The 19793-nt window shown below is 34.6% G+C and overlaps 1 protein-coding gene across 1 annotated transcript in view; it reads right to left on the reverse strand.

Moving 5' to 3' along the window:
- Positions 1 to 19793, reverse strand: part of NRG1 (neuregulin 1) — a 950601-nt gene that overhangs the window by 726831 nt on the left and 203977 nt on the right. The window lies entirely within an intron of this gene.

The following is a 19793-nucleotide window of genomic DNA, read 5'->3' on the forward strand; positions in this document are numbered from 1 at the left end:
CATGGAAGTGAAGGCATTTGGAGCTACCTCTTCAATGATCTACTAGCAGGGGTGCCCAACCTTTTGGCATCTCTGGGCCACACTGGAAGAAGAAGAGTTGTCTTGGGCCACACATTAAATACACAAACACTAAGAAAAACAAATAATCTCATAACGTTTTATGTAAGTTTACAAATTTGTGTTGGGCCACATTCATAGCCATCCTGGGCCGCATGCAGCCCGTGGGCCACAGGTTGGGCATCCCCATTAGGACTATTGTGATACCGAAAGTAACTTAGGAATTGAACCTGGATGTAAAGATCAAAAGCAAAGAGGAAAGCAGGAACCATCACCAATCATGCTAACATGGAGGCCAGCTTTTATTTTATCTAGAGACATACTACCATCCCAATCATCTCAATATGCCACGATAAGAGCAAGAATCATTTGGGGAGGTAGCAGAGTGGAACAGGTTTTGGAGTAACAAAATGCTGAATTCAAATCTTTTTCTGCACCACTTTCAGGTTATATGAAATTTATAAAATTACTTAAACCATTTGAGCTTCAGTTTTTATCTTTAAAATGCAAATAATATATAGTTATGTCATGGAAGTTACTCAAAGAATGACATATATGTGAAGCACAGTACCTGAATACATAGTAGTTATTTAAAAAGCAGTTTTCCCCTTCCACTTTTCCTAAAAGCAGTAAATTTTGATTTGGGAACCAAAATACAATGAAAAGGAAAACCAGTGAAGCAAAATATTTGTCCTGTACAAGCAGTTTTAATGAACAAGTGTTTCCCCACATATTATATATTCATTCAAATTCTTAGTGAGTTCCCAGAGGTGCCAAACATCACATTAGACCATGAGAATCAATACAAGTAGAAAAAAATCTGGTGCCTTTTTTAAGTAAGGAAGGTGGTTAAGTAAGGAAGATGCTCACAAATATTTATCCAAAAATGTAATATAACCAATCAAATCAAGAAATTATGTAAGAAGGAGCCATTAAGTATGGCTGTACTCAATTAAGGACTTGAAGATCTATTTCATTAGGTCTTCAAGAGTAAGTAGGTACAATACTTTTGAAAGTGGGCTGCCAGATCAGCAGCCTGGCAACTGGTTAGAGATGCAACTTTTGTGGCCCCAGACCTACTGAATCAGAAACCCTGGAGGTGGAGCCCAGCCATGTACGGTTTAACAAAACTCCACTGAAATAGAAGTTCACCAAGTAAATGAAGATGGAGTGGGATGGTATACAAGGCAAGAAACAGATTCAAACAATAAAGGACAATTCCATATGGCAGGAGCACAGTGCCCCTGGAGGTGAGTGACAATGGATGAGAACGCTTCAGTAGTTGGGGGCCAAACTACTGAAAGAGTTTGGACATCGTCTTACAAGAAGCAATGGGGGTTAGGAGTGTTAAAGAGACTCTAATTTTTCCTTTCAAATTTCTACAGAGAAAATGGGTGGCATGTGTTACAAGGGTTTTACAGCTAGAGCTGTAAAATTATTATATATTAATATACATACTATCAATATAATATTATATTATTATACAAATGAACATCAGGCCAAATGCTGCTCCTAGAAACAGATAAGGAAAAGCCTTCCAAAGAATTACACTCAGACTCCAGGGTTAGAAGTTTCTAATTTCAATAATAATATAATTAATACATATTATTATATATTACATGTAATAAAATATGAATAAAAATTAAAGAGTAATTTTTAATGACATATGGTCCAAGTATCAACAATCTTCTCAGAATGGATTTGGCCACAACTAATTTACCCTCTAGTGTCACTCAAAAGCAGGTCTGTTCTAGCAGGTGAGTGCTGAACATGAAGGGACTGGAGCTAGTGATGCCTAGCTCCAGCTGATTTTACTAAAATTTAGTTTTTTCATGTGGAAAATGGGCATAGCTCCTCCTGGAAGAGCTTTGAGAATTAAATAGAACAGACATGTCAAAGTCACCATGAACTTTAAAATATATGTATTTCAAGATGCTCTCAATAATATCTTTAATTCCTTAATTCTTAATTCTTTCTGTGAAGTGCAAATAAATATAGTATAAAAGGGGTATTTTAATTTTTGAGGCAGGAGATACCATCAGAAATAATTACTTTTTTCTATGCCAAACACTGTATTGACTGGGCAGGGCTACAAATCCAAAATCAGAGTCTACCAAACGTGAACAGAGGGAGGGAATATCCAAGCAGTGTCCAAGGCAATAGCCAAGGGTCAGGCATTCAGAGGGAAGAGAAAGTCCAGACCTGGCTGACCCAAATGCATGTGTGGACACAATTGAGAATTCCCAATTAATGACAGTACAAGCAGAATGGGGAACACAGTTTGGGCCACTGCACTAAAGCTAAAAGTTTTCAAGTTTTGCATCTGGATATAAATGAATATCAGACCAAATGCTGATCCTAGACACAGATAAGAGAAAGCCTTCCAAAGAATTATACTCAGTCTCCAGGATTAGAGGAGTTTCCAATTTCAAATGCAAAGACAGAAAGTTACCATCAACAAAGCCAAAGGGGAAATGATATCTGAAAACCCAACAGATAGAGGCTTTTTTGCTTTCTCCTGTCTCCAAGCCAGGTGCACAAGCCAAAAGGACAGGATTCGAAGTCGGTTAAAAGCAGGAGTAATTGCAGACTTTCTGCCTCCCGCCAAGTTGTGGGTAACACAGAAAATTCTGACTTCTTTGGGGACCTAGCTTTAGCTGTAAAACCCTTGGAAATATAAATGTAAATGAAAATACAGATACAGTGCACAAAATGTATCAGAATCTGTCAGATGCTCTAGTACTAACGGGGGACCTTAATCTCTCCTTTCATCCTTTGCACAAATGCACCTTACTGTTATTTTACTTGCAGCAGTTAATGATGGTAAATCCAGGCTATGCCAAAGTATTGCAGATCAGGACAAAGCTGAGATACGGTTTAAAGAATATTGTGGAGTCATTAATTACATTAACTAGATACAATACACTTAAAAATGCTTCTGGTGCTATACATTATATATAATGTATATATACAAATCATATATAACCACATACATATACAATGTATATTATATATATTTATTTATATATATTTCCTTAGAGATTTTAAAGACATTTTTGTGATTATAAAGGTTGCAGGCTTATATGGTAGTTGAACATTTGTAATATTATGAAACGTAATGACAAAATGACACATAATTCTACTACTCAGTGGCAATGGCAGCTAACACTTAACCATATTTCCCTGCAGCTTTTAAAATATATTCATATTGTTTAATCAGTTAGCATTATATCATAAGTACTTTTCCATATTATTAAAACAAACAGTCTTCAAAGACATGATTTTATTGCCTGGACAGAATTCTATCATAAGAATGTGATAATACAATTTAGACATTTCCCTATTGCTAAACATTTGATTTTTATTATTAAGATTGTTGTGATTAATTTCTTTGTGCAGAAACCATTGCTTGCATTCAAGAATATTCTAAAGAGTTGATGCAAGATCACAACAAACTCTTTAATATTTTGTTATATTGCCTTCAAGGCTTTTTTTCATACACAGTAGGTTGAAATTATATTACCCTATTATCTTCTTTTATTCTTTTTTATCAATTTCTCTATGTCAGATTCTGTCAAAATTAAATATATTAATTTTGTCTAAAATGTTCAGCATAATTTTAGTGTTTTCCTTAAACACTAAATTTGGGGGTGGGGGCATTTTGTTATTTATTTATTTACTTATTTAGTAAGAACAGTCAAGTTCTACTTTCTTAACAAATTTCAATTATGCAATACAATGTTATCAACTACAGTTATACATTAGATCCTCAGACATTATTCATCCTATAATGGAAATTTATACCTTTTTACCAACCTCTTACTATTTCTCTATGCACCAGACCCTGGCAACCATTTGTTTACTATCTGTTCCTATGAGTTTGATTTTTTATAGATTCCACACATAAGTAAAACAATGGAATGTTTGTCTTTATCTGGTTAATTTCACTTCACATAATGCCATCCAGGCCCATCCATGTTGTCACAAAAGATGAAATTTTATTCTTTTTTAAGGTCAAATAATATTCTAATATATATGTATATATTATATACAAAATATATGTTATACATAATATTATATATTATGTATATAAAATCCTATTATATATGACATATAATTCCATTACATATGTATGTGTGTATATGTATGTATATGTGTGTGTGTATCAAAAAAGCTCAGAATTTATTTATGAAAATTTAGGGAATAAAAGATAATTGAAAAAAATACGGTAAAGATTAAAGTAAGAAAAAAGGGAAATTGTGTATTTACTCTTACATGTTTAAACTTCAGTCACCTTCAAAGTACTCTCCATTGCATCAAATGGAGACTTTTCCCCCACTGCTTAAAACAGTATTTGAACTTCTTGATTTTGATGTCTTTTAGTGTTTCTGCCATTTTTTTTCACCTCTTTCATATGGGCAAAACCATATGGATGAACAGGGAAGGTGGGCGACCAGGGTCATGCCATCTTTTGGTCAAAAACTGCTGAACACTCAACGAGGTCTGGGCAGGTGCGCTCGTAAATCACCCACCATGAAATGGGCGAACATCTTGAAAGAGTCTTCAAAAAAATTCACTGAGCTGAACACAGCTTCTCACAACAATGCCAGCTGGTGCACTGACGCAGACGGGTTCTTAGAACACTCACCTACTGGGGGAAGCCTACAAGGGGCCTGACCTTCAGAAGGTAATTCTGTTTTGGGGGGGGTCTTCCCTCATATATTTATTTATAAATATGACTTTTTTAATACATTTATCTGCTGAGGAACACTTAGGTTGTACAAACACATTTATGAATGATCAAATGGTACAGAACATTATGGAATTATAATTATCTACATATAAGTAGTCTTACTATTGGGTAGGTGGATTATTCACAACACGGCACCTATAAAATGGCACTGAGGTAAATCTATTTATCTGAGGTAAACTGAGAAAATACTGAGAAAAATGTAGTTATATTTTTATATGCATTTCTGATATAAATAAAAAGAATAAATGCTTTCAGGAATGTAAATTACTTATTTCTAAAAATGCTCTCCAAAAAGATTGTATATTTTATAAGCAATATAGTAAATAAATTCTTTATGAACTACAGGTCAGAGATTAGTATTTAAAAACAATTAGTCTTTCTAATAGTACAAAATATTTTATTTCACTTTCGATGTTTTTATTGCTATTTCACAAAATATTTCAAAATTTTTTTATTGTTTATAATTATTTCCCATTTTATAAATTATCTATGTAAGGCCATTGCATTTCTTCTCTTAAGATGTTCACTTTCTTCTTATTTATAGAAGCATGTTATATATTAGTAAATTAATCATTTATCATATATGACATTATTAATATAAACATTTGATATATTCGTGATTTTTAACATGTAAAAAATGTACCTCTTATATAGCCAAATCAATTAATATTTCTTTATATTTTGTCCTTTTAATTCTTCTCCCTATTATATGGAAAATATTCATATTTACTTCCAGATATCTCTTTTTTTGTGTGTACGTTTTTGTTTTGCTTGTTTTGCATTTAACCTTTAAATCCATATGAAATGTATTTTGTTAATGGTGCAACAAAAGGGCCAAGTTTATAGTTACCCAGTTGCTCTCATATCTTTTATTTAATGATTCCTTCCTTTCTGTAATAGTATGTTATATAGTTTGTTATATTCATATTTCTCAAAATATGTTACCTTAAATAATAGATAAATTAATATATTTTATACAACCTTTCAGACATGGGAGAGTCTCTTTCTGGCCTTTTTATACTCTTGTGATTTTTTTCCCTTAATATTCTTTATTCAGCATAACACTACCTAATATATTACACTTTTAAACTGCACTTTGAAAATTAATAGTAATAATCTCACATACTATTTTATTTCACCAGAAAAATTATCTGTCTTTGTGCAGTTATTTGAGGTAAATTACACACACACACACACACACACACATTCCAATTTCAAAAAAATTCCATAACAAAAATTCTTTCTAGGAATTTGGTTGAAATCATAATCACATTAGATAAATACATAAATTTAAGGGAAACTCATATCTTTCGTGTACTTGTGTTTTTCAGGGAGACAATGATAAACTGCATAATTTATTAGAAATTTACATTTTAACACTACATCTGCCTTGCTAGAGAGTCAGTAATTAAATGGCCAATGAAAATTAAAGAAGAATACTAGAACAATAAAGGAGGATTATCCGACCCCCAGAGAGGAAACAGAAAGAACATTTTAAGTCTTTCACTCAAGTGGTAGGATTTTTCTTTTATGTTAGTTTTGTTCTGTTCTTAATCTCAATTCAACAAGTGATTGATCAGGGCACTGCTTTACTTACATATTCACTACTCTCCCAGTAAATTACTCAGATGCAAGAATGTCACTTTTTTTGTATGCAAGTATCAAATTATATGCAGACATTTTGAAGTTACCCTAAATTGTTAAAAGACATCTAGACCCCCTTTGGTATTAGTTTTTTTCTAAGAGACCATTAAAAAGAACCCCAACAAAACTGAAAGGGAAGTCAAGATAAATGGTTGAGAGTTTTCGGTGGTTGGCTGACTCATTATGTAGATTGTTCTGAAACTGTTCCTTAAGCTAAGTGCAGCCTGATCAAATGATGAAATCAGCAGTATCCATTTTTTAAATTAAACTTTTCATTTTGAGGTAATTGTAGATTCACAGACAGTTGTAAGAAATAATACAGATTCTATGTACCCTTTACCAGTTACCCCAAATTAACATCTTACAAAACCGTAGTGCAATATCACCTCCAGGACATTGATACTGATATAGTCAAGATACAGACATCTCCATGATCACAAGCTTCCCTCCTACTGCACTGTTAGAGCCGCGATCCCTTCACGCCACTGCCATCCCTTATTTAATCCTTGGCAACCACCATTCTGTTCCCCGTTTCTTTAATTTCACTATCCCAAAAATGTTATAAAAGCAGAAACACATTATTTAACCTTTGAGACTGGCCTTTCTCATTCTGAATACTGCTCTGAGATTCATCCAGGTTTTTGCATGTCTCAGGTCTTTTTTATTGCGGAGTGGTGTTCCACAGCATAGATGCATCACAGCGCGTGTAACCAGTGACCCCTTGGAGGACGTCTGAGCTGTTTCTAGTTTGGGGCTGTTACAAATAAAATTGGTATTAACATTTACACACAGGTTTTTGTGTGAACACAAGTTTTCATTTCTCTGGGATAAATGTCTAGGAATGTAATTACTAGGTCGTATGGTACTTGCTTATTTAGTTCTCATTTTTTGTTTGTTTATGAAATTACCAAACTTTTCCAGAGTGTCTGTACCATTTTACATTCCCACTGGCAACGTATGAGTGATCTAGTTTCTCCACATCTTTGCCAGCAATTTAATCATTCTCACTAGCACATACTGTTATTTCATTATAATCTGCATTCCTGTATTAAGTATTGATTTGGAACACCTTTTCATGCGTTTTTTGCCATTTGTATATCCTCTTCATTAAACTATGTCTTCACGTGTTTTGCCCATTTTATAAATATTTCTCCTTTTTTCTGCTGAGTTTTGAGATAATAGACATGGTCAACTATGTATTTTATAAGTATTTTCTCCCAATCTATGACTTGGCCTTTTCATCCTTTCAAAAGGTTCTTTAGCAAGGCAAAAAAATTTTAATTTTTGAAGCCCAATATATGTTTTTCTACTTATGTATCATGCAAACGTTGTCAAATCTAAGAACTTTTTACATAGCCCTAGGTCTGAAGGTTTTCTCCTGCATTTTTTATTAAGGGTTTTATGGTTTCATATTTAAATCCATGGTGTATTTTGAGTTTACTTTTGTGTGAAGCATAAGACTTAGGTGAGGATTTACTTTTTTGCATTTGGATGTCGAACACAATTTGTTGAAAGGGAAGCTTTCCTCCAGTGAATAGTTTTTGCACTTTTATCAAAAGTCTCTTGAACATATTTATATGGGTCTATTTCTTTTTTTTTAACTTTTATTAGCATTTATTTTATGTTGAATTTACTCCTGGGCCAAAAGTTTTTGTTTCTTCAGTTTCTTCTGGGATGGTTTTTTCTTTTGTGCAACCTCCTCTTCTGGTTTAGGAGCAGCCTGTTCTTTTTCAGAAACATCTCCACGTGGCAGGGAGAGCTGTGTACAGGTTAATCCATTTGTGAGCTCTATGAGTACTGCACCACGTCTTGGGAGCTTTGTTCACCTGGATGTGCTCAATGACCAGAGAATCTACATCTAAACCCTTGTTCAGCATTACTCTCTGCATTTCTAAACAAGCCCAGTAAAAACAGCACTCTGATTGGGCCACTGACCCTGCTTCCAGCCCCGCTGTTCGGCCTGGGCACCCCTACCAGCTCCACCACTGTAACAAGGGAATGCCATGCATTGCTTCTGTAAAGAGACATTCTTCGCATACTTGGTGACTTTTTAGACATGTGCACTCTTGATGGCCTGGGCAGTTTCATGAGTGTTCTTAAAGTGAGTATGAGGATTTGTACCTCTTCATTCGCATGGTTTTGTGGGGTTTTCTAGAACAAGTGAATAGCTAATCATCTTCAGAGGTCATTTCTGTCTGTTCTCAGGAAGAATATGGGTCTATTTCTGAATTCTTTATTTTATTCTACTTATCCCTCCAACAATACCATACCAACTTGATTACTTGCAGCTATATAATAAAACATATCAGGTAGACTGATTCTTTCCACCATATGGTTATTTTCAAAATTGTTTAGTTATGATTCCTTTGCCTCTCTATATAAATTTTATAATAATCTTGTCTACAAATATATTTCTGTGATTCACAGGAAGGATACTAAACTTGTATATCAATTTGGGAAAAATACTGTATTTTCTACAATATGTTGATTCTTCCAATCCATAAACATAGTATAAATATCCATTTATTTACATCTAGTTTGATTTCCTCAACATTGTTTTATAGTTTTTAGCATACAGGTTTTGTACATGTTTTGTTACATTTATACCTAAGTATTACACTTTTTGGAGCAACTTTAAATGCTATAATTATTTTTAATTTTTATGTCCACATGTCTGTTGCTAGTATATAGAAATACAACTGATTTTTTAATGTTTTTCTCATATCCTCTGACCTTGTTGAACTCACATGTTAGTTTTAGGAGTTTAGGTTTTGGGGCCTTTTTGTTTGTTTTTTTAATTGTTGATTCCTTGGAATTTTCTACATAGACAATTTTGTCATCTGTGAATAAGGACAATTTTATATCTTTCTTTCTAATCTGTATGTCTTGTATTTCCTATTCTTGTTCTAGTGTCTAGATCTTCCAATATGATTATTAAACAAGAGTCTTGAGAGTTTACATCTATGCCTTTTTCCCAGTGTCAGATTTCAGTCTTTTGTTATTAAATAAAATGTTAGCTGTACTTTTTATTTTTTGTAGATTCTCTTTATCACATTCAGGAAGTTCCCACTATCCCTATTATTCTAAGAGTTTCTATCATGAATAGATGTTGAATTTTGTAAAATGCTTTTGTTGCATGAAATGACATTTTCCTATAGCCTGTTAATGAGGTAGATTACATTAACTAATTTCAAATATTGAACCAGACTTTCAACATTTTATTTCCTGAAATAAATTTTCTTTTGGCCATGGTATACCATTCTTTTTATATGTTACTTAATTCTATTTGCTAATATTTTGTTAAGGTTATATGGATTTATATACATGAGGGATATTGGTTTGTAGTTTCTTTTTTTTTTTGTCCTGCTTTTATCTACTTTTGATATCAGGTGATGCTAGTTATATAAAATAGATTGGAAAATATTCTCTCCTTTATTTTCTGGAGAAAATGGGTAGATTTTGTGCTAATTCTTCCTTAAATGTTTGGTAGAATTCTCCATTGACACCATTTGGGATTAGAAATTTTTCTTTTGGAAGATTCCAATTATGAATTCAATTTACTTAATAATTATAAAGTTTTCACCTGATCTATTTCATATTGGATGAGTTGTCATACTTTGCATTCTTCAAGGAATTAATTAATTTTAGCTAAGTTGTCAAATTTTTGTGCACAGCGTTGTTTGTAGCATTCCCTTATTATTCTTGTCATATCTGCAGGTGGCAAATTACAGAACACCAGAAACATTAGTAAAAACAGAAGATGTTTTCTTTCTTTTCTTTTCAGATTTATGAGTAAAACAGGAAGCGTAGCATGGATAAGATCTGAGTGTATTCTTTCATGTTTTAATAGCATGTGAGTTCATGTCTGTCTATTTACCTTTTTTTTTTTTTAAGGGAAACAACTTAAAGGTATTGCAATGATAAAAACAAAACTCCAAATAAGTGCTATATTTTATTCAATGAAAATATTTGGGAAATGTTGCATATAAACAAAACTTTAAGTAAAATCTTAAGCTACAGCTAAAGAGCTTGTGTCACAAAGGAATGACATCAGTGGCAAACTGTTTTCTAAGAATAAGAAAAGCAACACCACATGGGTGCTTACGCCCGTAGGTATTTGGTGACTGCGCCAAAGCAGAACTGCAATGGAACATCAAAAAGATAAAAATCATGTCTAGGAAAAAATGCATGCCCAGGCCAGTGAGGCTCCGTTGCTTGGAGTGCTGGCCAATGCACCAAAAGATCACAGGTACAACTCCTAGTCAGGGCACATCCCCAGGCTGCAGGTTCAATCCTCAGTTCAGGTTGCATATGAGAAGGCAACCAATCAATGTTCCTCTCACATCAGTGTTCCCCACTCCCTCTCTCTCCATCCCCCAATTCTCTAAAAAGCAATGAAAAATGTCCTTGAGTGAGGATTAAAAAAACCCAACTTTAACATAGACAACAAAGACATTGAAATTCATTAAAATTATTAAAGATTTTGCTTGTCTTCGTTTTAATTAAAATGGAGACTGCAACTAAAAAATTAAGAGAAGGTTGAACTCAGAAGCACATCAGTGGAAGAATAGGAAAGATCACCAAGAACAAGGATGTGCTGTCATCAGAGACCAAGGCTAAAATCATGTACACCCTCATATTTCTAATTACTATATGGAGATGTGAAAATTGGACAGTAAGGAAGTCTGATAGGAAAAAAAAAAAGTTTCATTTGAAATATGGTGTTGAAGGAGAACTCTATGGATACTACAAACCACCAGAAAAATGATTAAGTGAGTCCTAGAGCAAATTAATCCTGAAACATCCCTGGAAGTAAAAATGACGAAACTGAAGCTGTCCTACTTTGGGCATATCATGAGACGACAGGATTCTTTGGAAAAGACAGTAATGCTAGGAAAAATAGAAGACAGCAGAAAAAGATAAAGACCAAATATGAGACGGATATACTCCATAAAAGAAGCTATAGGCATGAGTCTATAGGAGCTGAGCAGGGCTGCCGAGGAAAGGACACTGGGGAACATCACTCACCCACAGGGTCTTCGGGACTTGGAGCCAAACCAACGGCAGTTAGCTCACACAAGAAGGCCAGGTCTGACTCTGTGTGCCCTTTGCCCCTCGTTTTCCATGTTTTGTTCCTACTCCACCCTCTTTTTTACACAGGAAACAAATTAAAATAATATAAAAGACAAAATAAGGTCGCCCTCATCTGCCATCTCTAAAAGTATATCACAATACAGTCACTTTGGACCACTTCTGTTTGTATGGTTCTACCAGTAACCCACATAAATCTATAGTGCATGCTTTTTTTTTCAATACTCACCTGAGGACATTTTTTTTTTTTATTGCTTTTAGAGAGAGAGAAACATCAATTGGTTGCCTAACTGTATACTCCCCAACCAAGGATGGAAGATAGAATCTGCAACCTGGATATGTGCCCTGACCAGAAATCAAACCCACAACCTTTCGGTTACAGGACAGCACTCCAACCAATTGAGCCACATCACCCAGGGCTATACTGTACTCTTTTAACACTATTTCTTTTTCTTTTTTCTTTTTCTTTTAAGCAGTATTTAATTCACCCTTTATTAGTGAAGAAGAGGCATTTGTCTTTTTTTTTTTAATTTTATTTTTCAATTACAGTTTATGTTCATTGGCTTACTTACTAGTAGCTTCTTTTTTTCTCCCTCCTCTGATTTTTTGTTAGCTTTACCTTTTTAGATGCTCTATTATTTATCTATCAACTTTGGGAGATATTTTCACATCTCTGTTTCACAGTCTCCTATATCTGTAGGACATCTTTACTTCTCACCATGCAAGCCAAAGAAAGTACACTTTTCTTTAACTCCACTTCCCCCCAGTTCCTGTCAGCCGATGCCAAAATGCTGGTATCATCCAGTTTCCTCATGATACCACTGATTAGCTGTCCCAAAGTGCCAGCACGGGTCTCCTGCTTACTACCCCCTGTAATTCTGGAAATAATTTTCCTTGCATGTCTAGTTTAATTACAGCCCACGGGTTTTAAGTTTCTCTTGGGCTCAAACAAAGTGAAGTGATTTTATTTTTTCAGAAAGAGAGTGTCAGATATAAAATTTCTGAATCTCTCCATATGACAATAATATCTTTATTTTGGTCTCACGCTTGATTGATATGTTCCTGGGATATAAATACAGTATTAGGTTTGTTTTCTGTCAGAACTTTGAGTGCATGGTCCCACTTTCCTCTGGCATTTTAAGGTATTGATTAAAAACTTCAGTATGATGTTCATTTCTGTAGCAGAACATTTGTTTATGTTTTTCTTTTTCAAAACCTTTTGAATCTTTTCTTTACTCTTGGTGTTCTAAAATTTTATTACCATGTGTCTGACATAAGTCTTAAAATTCATCATTCTCAGAATTAGGTTGGTCCTTTCATTCTAAAGATGCGTCTTTTTTTCTACTCTAGGAAATGTCATAATTATTTTATCTCATTTTTTCTTCTTTCCTCCACTCTGGTTTAAAACTTACTGGGCAGACATTAGGTTTTATATATTGATTCTTTCTCTTGACTTTCTCATATTTTACATCTCTTTTTCTACTTTTCTGGAAGATTTCCTTAAAATGTTTTATAATCCTTTTTTTTAATGTTGGTGATTATATATCAAAATTCCATAAATTATTTCTGTACCTTGATTTCTCCATTTTTCATATCAGAAAATTCTTACATTAGAAACTATAATGGCCCTATCATCTGAGGACACTAATAGATAGCTTTAAAATATCTTTTCTCTAAATCATCTTTATTTCCTCTAAGGTAGTGTCGTCCTCCAGTATCTTTGGCAGTATTTTTGTCCAGATATTGACACTTGTCATTCACAACAGGTAGAGAGGAAGGTTCTACTTGCTCCTAGAGCTACTGGATGGAGCCCATAGATGCTGCTAAACACCCTACGATGTACAGAACACTTTCCATAACAAAAAAATACCCAGCCCAAAACGACAATAGTGCAGTGTGACTTTTCCTAGAGTGATTTTTTTTCTTCTTTTTATTTTCTGTTTTAAACTGCTGGTTTCTATTGAGTCCTTTTTATAAATGATTATATTGATTACTATAGATTGCTCACAAGAATTGATCCACTTCCCTGACTCATTTCCCCATACTGTGCTTTGCTTTGCACCTGAAACATACGGACCAACTAGAGCCTCTCCAACTACCAGAATTAGGATGCAGTGCTGCCCTTAGTCAGCAGCTTGCGCACTGGAAAGCCTCAGCCCTCGCTTTCTGATCGTTTGAACTCCTTTGAAGAGTTCTACTGCTTTACTAGTGCAGCGAAATCAGCAACTAGTTACACACATTGGACTGGAGATTGTAAACCTGAACTATGCTTCAGGCTTGTGATCAGTAACCTCAATTTCTGCTTTTCTGCTTTTTACCTATGCTGGTCTCTGTACCTGCTGACCTGGGACCAGCTGAGCTCTGCCCTGAAGGATCTTCCAGCTTTATCTGAGGCCTCTTCTTCCTGCTCTCTGGTTTAGGCTCCCCATGATTCATCTGTCTTTATTGTACTTTCAAATGAGATTTGGCAAGGATGAATTAGACGCATGTTTTAGTTCAGCCCACAAACTTGAACTTGAAAGCTCTTCTCATTAGTTTTCAAATTAAGATGTCTGTTTACAAGGTTTACTTACAAAAAAATACAACTTCAAAATAATTTTAGAAAAACATAGCAGTCATACACACATGGGGAATAGAAATTTCTAATCAATCTAGAATGATAAGAAAAACCACTGGATTTGTAACATTTGGAAAATGATGTCATGTTCGAGGCCTAGGCTTTGTGTTTAATATGAGATGATTGAATCACCTGCAGATTCTTTTTGGTTCCATTTTCTATTATAAAATGAAGACAGATATTTAGAATGAGACTTTGTATTTTGAACATTAACATTTGATTACAGCATCTTGTAATGACAATGATTTAGTGCATGACTAGGCTTTCCCTGTGACATAAAATGGAGTAGTATAAACTATTTCACTCTGATAAACCAATATTTATGAGTCTCTTTTGTGTAAATGCAGAGGCTCAGAGTTTCTTCATATGCGCTATTCATATTTTAATGTTTTTCATCAGAAGCACATATGAATGTTTGTCTAAAGATACTTATCGACATAGGGAAAGAGACATATAATGCTGATAACAGATTTATTAATGATGGGGATATATAAAATCTGCCACAAAAAGGCCCTAGAGCATCTAATAATTTTGTATCAAACATATTTTATTAGAGACTATTGCCAGTGGTTGTTTTGCTGTTCATGGGGGGAAAAAAAGATTGGGGAGATTTATCCACTTGGAAGCTATAAATATTTGAAAGGTAGATGGTCTATTTTTCTGCCTAAGGAGAAAAACTCCAGAAAAAATACATACACTGGCTTATTCAAGAGAAGGCAATTCAAAATTCTGGAAGCCTCAAAACTCCGGGCTGACTGTTGGTGTCGTGAAACACCGGGCAGCTTTGCCAGACAGGCACGGAGGCCCTGGCGCCCTCCTCAGGCGGCAGCAGCAGGGACAAAAAACTGCACCACTGTCCTAATTCAGAAAGTAAAGCAGGAAGGTCTCTCTTTTCCTTTGCAAAACTGTGACAGCTTTCAGTATTGCCATAAAAATGAAACATTGATAACATCATCCAATAATTTGGCATAGTATCCACATACCAGAAACCATGTATCTGAAAGGCATTGATTGTGATTCTCCAAGTAACGGAAAGGCACAAACACACCATATAAATATCATATATAACATATTAACATTACTATGTAATATATAGCCCTGGCTGGGTGGCTCAGTTGGTTGCAGTGTCAGCCCATACACCAACAGACTGTGGGTTTGATTGCTGATCAAGGCACATTACCTAGGTTGCATGTATGAGAAAAAACCAGTTGATGTTTCTCACACTGATGTTTTTCTCTGTCTTTCTGTCTCTCTCTGTCTCTCCCCCTCTAAAATCAATAAACATATCCTCCAGTGAGGATAAAATATATATGTATGTGTGGGTGTATGTTCATTCATTTTTAATATCTAAACACAAATAACTAAAATAACTTTAAAATAGTTTCAGCAGAACAACTTTATAACTTTCATGGCAAACATTTAACAACTCTCACTATCAGAACATACTTACTTCCTTTATCTAATCTAAATCCCACACACTGTAATTTAAATATACTTCTATCCCCAATAGGGTTGCAGAGCAGCTTGTCAGCATCCTCTATATAATAATCGCTCATGTATTTGACGCTCATCATTAAACACCCTCGCAACCATCTTTCCTCAGGCAAAATGACCTTAAAGCCCTAACTTCTCATAGATCAAATTTTCTAAGACTTGAATCGTTCTGAAGTTCCACTTTGGGATAGCTCCAAGTTCTATGCCTCTCTCTTTGTTTCCTCTCAAACATCTCTGTCTCCTCTTTATTAGCACCTATGGAGTGATCCTCTCTCTGAGTGTAGTTAGGGGGCAAACTCAAGACTAGAGGAGCTTTAACCTAAGAACCCAACAATCTTCATTATAAGAATATTTATGCCATGCTAAAATCTGTGTCAGCGAGTTGGGGAATAAAATCCAAATAATTATACCTGAAAATTAAAATGATTTTGATGTATTAGATCAGGCACTCTTTTCCCTTATGTATAGTTGTCATTACTAATCTTATCTCACAAACTGTTGGGCTATATCACAGGAAAACTGCTATCTCATGCCTCTGCGTGCTGATTTTCAGCCTTTTCTACAACAGAAAACTGGACAAAACTAACAAACAGGAGTCCCAATATCACAGAGCAAATACCACGGAATTCTGTACACTGATTAAATTTTCTTTTCTAAGCTGATCTACCCCCAAGAAAACCTATGACTATGTCTCCTGAGTAATTAATATGACAGGATGAGGAGGAAACCATTGTCCAGAAAGCCACTGGAGAGAGTACTACAGGCAGGAGCTGGGTTTGTCATTTACTGGGCCAAGATAATACTCCACGGAATCTTTGAGGCAAAAAAAGCCAACGGCAGCCTGGGTTTACTCCTTATTGTTAACAGTCCACCTCCAGATTGGAACAGCCAAAACCTTGGATATAGTTTTCTCATTGCATTGTTTCTCCAAAGCTTCAAGACCTGTGATCCAAAGTATACATTCAAATCATTGCTATGCATATTAAAAAAAAAACAACCACACAACTATATTCTAACAATGTTGTTCCCACAAGAAGTCCATGTCTCTTTAAAAAAATCAATTTTGAGTCGAAAGGGAATATACACATTCAAAGGGGTCTTTTACATCCTTGGTTAGGTTTATTCCTATGTATTTTATTCTTTTTGAAGCAATTGTGAATGGGGTTGTTTTCTTAATTTCCCTTTCTGTTAGTTCATTATTGGCATATAAAAATGCAACTGATTTCTGGATATTAATTTTGTATCCTGCTACTTTGCTGAATTCATTTATCAGTTCTAGTAGTTTCTTGGTGGAATCTTTTGGGGTTCTCTATGTACAGTATCATGTCTTCTGCAAATAAAGACAGTTTTACTTTTCCCTTCCAATTTGGATGCCTTTTATTTCTTCTTGTCTAATTGCTGTGGCTAGGACTTCCAGTACTTTGTTGAATAAGAGAAGTGAGAATGCACATCCCTGTCTTGATCCCCATCTTAAGGAGAATGCTTGTAGTTTTTGCCCATTGCCTATGATGCTAGCAGTGGGTTTGCCATACATGGCCTTTGTTATGTTTAGGTAAGATCCCTGTAGTCCTGCTTTGCTGAGAGTTTTTGTTTTGTTTTGTTTTTTTAAATCATAAATGGATGCTGGATTTTATCAAATGCTTTTTCTGCATCTATGGATATGACCATGTGGTTTTCACCCTTTATTTTGTTTATGCAGTCAATCACATTTATAGATTTGTGAATGTTGTACCCACCTGGCCTTCCCAGAATAAATTCTACTTGATCATGGTGTATGATCTTTTTGATGCATTGTTGCATTCGGTTAGCTAATGTTTCATTGAGGATGTTAGCATCAATGTTCATCAGGGATATTGGCCTGTAATTTTTTTTTTTTGTAGTGTCTGTATCTGGTTTTGGAATTAGGATGATGCTGGTCTTATAAAATGCACTTGGGGGCCTTCTGTCCTCCTGAATTTTTTGAAACAATTTGAGGAGGGATGTTAGTTCTCCTCAGAATGTTAGGCAAAATTCACCTGTGAAGCCATCTGGTCCAGGGCTTTTGTTTATTGGGAATTTTTTGATTACTGCTTTAATTTTACTAAGTATAATCTGTCTATTCAGGTTCTCTGATTCTTCCTGATTTCGTTTTGGAAGATTGTATGTTTCCAGGATTTTATCCATGTTGTCCAGGTTGTCCAGTTTGTTGGCATATAGTTGTTACAGTATCTTTTGTTCTTGTGGTGTCTGTTGTTAAGTATTGTATTTCATTTCTGATTTTATTTATTTGGGTCCCCTCTCTTTGTTTTCTTGATGAGTCTAGGTAAAGGTTTGTCAATCTTGTTTATCTTTTGAAAGAACCAGCTCTTGGATCCATTGATCTTTTGCATCATTTTTTTGGACTCTATTTCATTTATTTCTGCTCTGATCTTTATTGTTTCCTTCCTTCTCCTCACTTTGGGCTGTGTTTGTTGTTTGTTTTCTTTTTTCCAGTTCCTTTTAGTATAAAGCTAGATTATTTATTTGAGCTTTTTCTTGCTTTTCTAAGATAGGCCTGTAATGGTATGAATTTCCCTCTTAGGATTGCTTTCCCTGTATCCCACAGATTTTGGATTGCTGTGTTTTCATTTTCATTTGTTTCAAGGTATCTTGTACTCAGAAAATTATAAGACACTGAGGAAAGAAATTGAAGAAGACAGAAGTAAGTGGAAGCACATACCATGTTCATGGATAGGAAGAATTAACACCATTAAAATGTCCATATTACTCAAAGTAATCTACACATTCAATGCAATTCCTATGAAGATTCCAATGATTTATTTCACAGAACTAGAACAAATATTCCAAAAATCTATATGGAACCACAAAAGGCCCTGCATAGCAACGGTGATCCCGAGAAAGAAGAATAAAATTGGAGGAATCATGCCACCTAATATGAAATTACACTATCAGGCCATAGTAATCAAACAGCATGGTACTGGCATAAAAACAGACACATAGATCAATGAAACAGAATAGAGAATCCAGAAATAAACCCACACCTTTATAGTCAATTAATATTTGGCAGAGGAACCAAGCACATATAACAGGCAGAAGAGAGTTTGTTCAATAAATAGTGTTGGGAAAATTGGAAAGATATGTGCAGAAAAATGAAACTAGACTACCCTCTTATACCAGACACAAGAATAAATTCTAAATAGAAAAAAAGACATAAATATTAGACCCCAAACCATAAAAATCTTAGAAGAAAATATAGGCAGCAAAATCTCAAACATTGTTCATAGTAATATTTTATCAGATATATCGCCCCAGGCAAGGGAAATAAAACAAAAAAAATAAACAAATGGGATAATGTCAAACTAAAATGTTTTTGCACAGAAAACAAAAACATCAACAAAATAAAAAGACAACCCACAGAATGGAAGAACATATTCAATGACAGATCTGATAAAACATTAATATCCGAAATTTATAAAGAACTTACAAAACTCAAAACCAAAAAAACAAACAACTCAATTAAAAAGTGGTCAAAGGGTCTGAATAGACACTTATCCAAAGAAGACATACAGATGGTGAATAGACGTATGAAAAGATGCTCAACATCACTAATTTTCAGAGAAATGCAAATTAAAAGCACAATGAGATATTACCAACAAATGGTTATTATCAACAAATCAACAAACAAGTACTGATGAGGATGTGGAGAAAGTGGAATCCTTTTGCACTGTTGGTGGGAATGCACACTGGTGCAGGCACTGTGGAAAGCAGTATGGAGATACCACAAAAAATTAAAAATGGATCTGCCTTTTGACCCAGTGATCCTGCTTGTGGGATTGTATCTGAAGGAACCCAAAACATTAATTAAAAAGAACATAAGCACCCCTTTGTTAATTGCAGCATTAGTTACAATCTCTAAGATATGGAAGCAGCCCAAGTGTCCATCAGTGGATGAATGGATAAAATAACTATGTGACATTTACACAGTGGAATTCTACTCAGCTGAAAAAAAGAAGAAAATTTTACCCTTTGCGACAGTGTGAACAGACCTGGAGAACATTATGCTAAGTGAAATAAGCCAGTCAGAGAAAAACAAATACCGTATGATTTCACTCATATGTGGAATCTAATGAACAAACTAAACCTAACAAGCAAAATAGA

This window comes from Pteronotus mesoamericanus, unplaced genomic scaffold (genome assembly GCF_021234165.1).
Source record: "Pteronotus mesoamericanus isolate MK-2021 breed Mesoamerican mustached bat unplaced genomic scaffold, CSHL_Meso_final contig_169, whole genome shotgun sequence".
NCBI classification, from domain to species: domain Eukaryota; kingdom Metazoa; phylum Chordata; class Mammalia; order Chiroptera; family Mormoopidae; genus Pteronotus; species Pteronotus mesoamericanus.